This window comes from Belonocnema kinseyi, chromosome 1 (assembly GCF_010883055.1).
Source record: "Belonocnema kinseyi isolate 2016_QV_RU_SX_M_011 chromosome 1, B_treatae_v1, whole genome shotgun sequence".
Taxonomy (NCBI): Eukaryota; Metazoa; Arthropoda; class Insecta; order Hymenoptera; family Cynipidae; genus Belonocnema; species Belonocnema kinseyi.
The window spans coordinates 108,440,420-108,446,526 of NC_046657.1; positions in this window are offsets into that span (position 1 = coordinate 108,440,420).

Sequence of the window (6,107 nt, forward strand, 5' to 3'; positions counted from 1 at the left end):
TATATCTAGTCGGGAGTGGTGCTGACTGAAAACAGATGATTTGGAGCGATTCGTGCGCCATCTGTTGGTCATTCTAAGGACTTATTGAACTACCCTCGTAACATAGCACGAGCCAGTTGTTAAAGCCTCGTTTAGTGGCCACCAGAGTTCGGATTTTCGTGCATATCGTTATCAGCTTATGCCAATGGAATTGATAGCAGAGTGCTTTGTTGTGTGCCGGACAAGATTTAGTTGAAATATTTTATTTATATCTTTTATTACTTAACATTCTCTAAAGTTCCAGCTCTTTATTTTATTTACAACAAAAAAATGGTTAGGTTCAAAAAAATATTCAGTGAACTGATGAAGTGCAGTCGTCAATGTAGTTATTTGGCTGTGTCACATGCAATTGAGTGAATTTTTTAACTTTTTTCCACTTTTAACTTAGTGAGTTAATGATTAATGAAAGTTAAAAAGCATTCTTATTTAAACAATTTTATTATTGTTTATAACTATCTTCTCTTACAGTAATACCAGAAAGTTGCTTCATTATCAAATGAATTTTATGCAATGCATTTTTTTTCTTTCACATTACTTTTTTTAAATTAAACTAATGATTTCTTCTTGCAGAATTATGTTCTTCTGTAAGACGTAATTATTCCACTGTATCGCCTCCTGACAGTCCTCCTTCCTGGGAGGAATATGATAATGGATTTGAAACAATTGGACTTGGACAAATTGGACGTATTCGGCTTATTCCTGTCACTAATCCGAATAGGATGTTTGAATTTCGAAACTACGATTTTCCTGTCAATACATCAATTCGTAGGAGAACATCGAATAACCTCCTAAGGCCTATTCCAGTCCGAGGACATATTGTATTAGCAGCAGCTGATGGTGAAGCTTTTGCAAATATGGATAATGGCATGCTTGCTGGAATGTATAATCCTCAAGGACAACGTGCAAAAATAAATATGAACACCGGCTTCGTTACTACAATGACCCCGGAAGAAATCGCAGAAGCTCCAGTAGGTCGCCGCCGCCCAAACGCGCCACCGTGTTTTAGAGTATTGGTTTCAACGCACGATTCTCTAAATCCTCATAATTCCATAATAATTCATCATTTAGACTAATTTCGCTCATCTTGACTCTATTTGTAATTAGTAAATACAATAAAAATGTTATGTGATATAATTCTTCTCGCTTCAATATTTCGTCAATATCCTAGGCATTATGTCCGGAATCAGATAATAAAATTATTTTTAGTTTGATTCAATCCTGATTTTGATATGACTAAAAAGTATTTTTTCTGTGATATCTTAATCATACAATATATTTTTGATTCAACCTAAAGAAATTTAAACGAAATTTTTACTTGAAAAAACTCTTCATAATTTGTTCACCCGTATAAAATTGTTAAAAAAACTGTTTTAAAAATTGAAACTTTAACACTGATGATTACAAATTTGTAGTGTCCTTTTGTGCAAACGATTTTGACATTACACATTTTATTTTGTTTTGTGTAGTTTTCCGAAAATCTCGAATTTTCAATTTTAATGTTACACTTCTCGATGAAAACAAAACCTACGTATCTTACAAAAATGTCATTAATGGATTTTTAGACCTTCTTTGGTTAAGTCATTTCCTTGTTAAATTGCTTTTTTCTTGCGAATACGAAAATCACCGACAATTGAAGTGAGTCGCTACTCCGAGAAGAATCGTTACAACACTGCTTCCAAGATCGCCAAAGGCTCAATAATTTATTTTCAAATAAATCTGGGGCTTAATAGATTACGCAATATCTTTGTCGACCATATAAGTAACTGAATATATCTCGACTTATAAAAAAACGTATAGAGCTAAGAATGTCAACATGTTAAAGGGTAGACTACCCAAATCTAAATATATTGACCTCCTAAATGTAACATTCCCATGTGTCCGGTGTGAATATGCCAATCTTCTTCGATGAGAATAGGCAGAAAACGAAGGGCAGAAAGACCCCTTTCCATCGATCAGAGTGGAAACGGCTAGGCAATTGACGCTCGTTCTGACAGGGTCGTCTTTTGGTTACGCTCAAGAGGACAGCTATCTCGTTATAACTAGAGGTATCTGTAACTGACAATAGTTTAATACAAAATTTCGTAGTAGTGCGAAGTGAACTAAGTATTTTAAAGTGGTGACAAATTAAACATGGAAGTTTTTTTCATGATTTTAAATTTTGTATTTGATTTAAAAAAAGAGAATAACGGTAGCTAGATAATTTGCAATTGAATCGGAAGCTTGGTTTGGGATTGGTGTTACCTGGCTTTCCCAAGATTCAGATGTGAATTATTCGAAGTTATCTAAACACACAATCATCTTTCTTTTCGCAATGTTGGTTTCCCCGCATTATGGCTCGTAAGGTTCGGTGAATGAGGGTAAAGCCTGCTTTTTCTCACTTTAGTGTACAATTGTAGCCAGGTGTTTAACAATTAAACCTTAAGCTTTCCTTCAAATTGGTTCGCCCGTTTCCTATCTTACCCAAAATCACTTTTTTAAATATTTTCAACTGTTGGAATCCATAACATTCTTTCTTTCCGCAATGTTGGTTCGCCCGCATTGTGGCACGCCAGAGTTTGTGAAGAAAGGTAACACAAAGGTGTTTTTAACGCATATAAAAAATAATATTATGAGTTCTAACTTTTTTTAAAAATTAAAAATAAAGCCAAGGTGCTCAACCGAAAAATTATTGATGAATCATTCCATAGAAACTAACTGGTGAATTCTTTGAATTTAATTTAATTTAATTTTTTGTTTTTATGTTTTTGATTTCTTCATAACATTTTGGCCATGGAATTCACTGACGGCACCTTCGAAACATCCCGAAAATAAAAATGAACTAAGTGCGTTTTGCCAAGTAAATAATGACCAATACAGTTACGAAATGCTCCGATTCACTACAACTGAAATAAATGATAAATAACTACAGAAAACGTTTTAAATGAATAAATTTCGTTAATGAAATATACGTGTAGAGATTTTTAATACTTATACCTGTAGTGATATAGTCAATATTAACTAAGAAATGTAAAATTAAATATATGTTATGTTACATTACAGCTAATTCTTAAGCCGTTCCTTATTATTTTTTTGCTTTGCTTCAAACTAAGTTTCTTGGTAAGCATTTGTTGTGTTCTAATTATTCTTATTTTTAAATCTTGAGTTACCAAAAATTCTTGAATGTTTCTTCTCTGAGCTACCAAAGACTTCTTTAGTTTGGTAATAATTTGAGGGCAGGCTGCATGTACAGGTAACAAGACTGGGTCATGAGTATGGAAAAAATTGGGAAATGATTTACAGCTCACTCATTACAAGAATTTTGTTTACATTAATTTGTGGAATATCTTTTTATAAACTCTAAAAACACCTGTTTTTCCGCATCATTTTTATGTAATGGTTATGAAAAACTGCAGCGACGATGCCGTTTGTCGGTAAGCGCCTTATAAAGAAAGGGATCAATAAAAAATTACCAAACTTTTCCTAAGTGAAAAATGTTTGCCTTTTTACTTTTTTCGTATATTCCATAATTAAAAAAAAAAACTATATTTTAGTTCCTAGTATATTTTTCAGTAAATAAAATCAGATTAATCCAGAAAGGCTGCTGGGAAAACTCTTCTTTTCTTTCTGACCACTAAAAAAGCGTGCAAAAACGCAGTCTAGTTCGATTAGTCTTTTAAAAGTTATCTCGTATACAGACGCAAACAACGACAGACAGGCAGGCACCATAGAAAAACCTGTTTTTCCGATTCAAGGAGTCTACGAAGATGTGTTCAAAAAGTAAGGTGACTTTTCAATTTTCGCGGGCTGCGTACATTAGAGTTTTAAATTTTTTGTTTTGTTGTATTGTTACACTCGTCACGATCATATGTTCACAGTTTTGACTATATAGCTCGTGTTGTTTTTCTGACAGAGATAGTAGAGATCTGGCAGTAGGGTATTATTCTGGCAGAGGCGTAAAAGGTTAGAAGGGTTGGGTGTGCTCGGCGATTTTCTTCTTTCGAAAAAAATGGAGCAAGGAGCGTTTGGGCATAAGACGTGTGTCAGCGAAATTTGTTCTAAAACTGCTTAATTTTGATCAAATGACCCGACCAAAAACAGCACCACAGTCATTCCTCAGCCTCCATATTCACCGGATTTGGCCCCCAGTGACTTTTTTTTTCTCCCAAAACTGAAGAGACCCATGAAAGGACATCGATTTTCAACGATTGAGGAGATAAAAACTGCATCGCTGAAAGAACTCAAGGCTCTACCATAAAATAATTATCAGGAGTGCTTCGATGATTGGAAAAAGCGTTGGCACAAGTGTATTATATCTGAGGGGGATTACTTTGGAGGGGACAACATAAATATTGAGGAATAAATGAATATTTTATGAGAAAACCATATTAAGATGTATTTTTCAGACAAGCCAATGTTTAGCTTTAAAACGAATATTTTAAGCATATATTTGACACAAATCATAAACTACTTTTGATATCTGATATACACTCAATCTTGAAATATTTTGGCGTGAATGTTTGACTTTGGCTAGGACTTTTGACTTGCCTGCACATTTGTCCTTTTGAATAAAAACTAGAGAAAAATGATTTTCTTTTTTTCTTTTTGTATAAAAACTAGAGAAAAATTATTTAAAATATTAATATTTGAGTGATTGCAAACTAATATTTATAATAATCTTCAAACTAATTCATTCGTATCATTTAATTGTCAATTTGATGATTAATTATTTGACTCAAAGTAACATTAGGTTGTTGCGCATGCATGGAAATGCTTCATAGTTAATTTTATGTTTCTACTTTTGCATTTCAGATTAAAATGATGAATTTAAAAAATCTTGATTCACATTTTGAAAATTATATTTTGAACAATTTATTTTTACGATCTTAATTCAAAAAATTTTTATTTTTAAACGAATTTGGATTTGTTTTGTTTTTAACGGTTGAACCCGGGTTGCATTCATTGCCTTTGAAACTTCTATAATTGGAATTTAAAATTCTAGTTATAAATCCGCAAGTTTGAAAGAGATTAATTTTTGAGGCCTGAAAAACAAAGTTGTTTAGCTTCAAAAGTGAAATTTGTAAAATATTTTTTGTTTGGATTCTTTTCTTTTAAATTATTAATCGAGAGTGCTTCTGATCTATTAATGTTTATTTTTTTATGTTAGTTTTTTTTCATCAGATGAAACTAATTTGAAATGTATAGTTCTTATCGCTTTTTAGGATTATTACATTTTTTTCAGGAATACAATTTTTACCTAATCTGCTTTGAAGGATGCCAGTTTCTAAATTTCATTATGTAAAAAAAGCATTCCGTCGGTTTTGCACGGATAATGGCATATTAAACAATTTATGGCTATTAAAAATAATTACAACACAATTTAGTCTTTGAGCTTAAAAAATTGAAACCCTTTAAATCTTGTGTTAGCAAATTAAGGATGACTGGCGGGGGCAGCGAGTGGAAAACGTATAGTAACTTTAAAGTTAATGAAATACTATTAATCTTTTGGGGTAAGCGTTACTCACTCGGTGAGGAAGGGAGTGTTGTGCTAAAGTAGGTGTAGATTTTTAGATTGACCTAAAATTCCCGTGTTATATATTTAAATAGCACGTAAGTCCCGCAGTACTACTCCGACCCAGATTGCTGATTAATCTCTCTAGCAATCCCCCCAAGTGAAGAGCCTCACAAAGTCATTATGGGAAGCCCCCTACCCAAGTAAAAACAATTCGTCTTGGCTAAATCTTCATCCAAGACATGGCCAAGACACAGCTAAGCCGTTTTTGCAAGTCTCGCCCGTAGCCGCGAGGAAGACTTTATTTTTGGGTTGAAGTCGAAAATTTTCGTCTTTAAGCCGAACTCAAGGACGCCGAAAACAAAAGGTTCTAAGGATCTCCGCGATTTATCACTAATCCGCTTTGAATTTGTCAGAATGTTTATATTATTTGCCTCCATGGTTTTCATTTTGTATGCATTAATAATTTTTTAACTGCAATAATTATGTTCTTCGGATGGCAAATCTAAAAATGCCATCCATTTTTTCCTATCGCCGAGAGTTCACTAGATACTTGTAGAAAATCACAGTTTCAATCTTT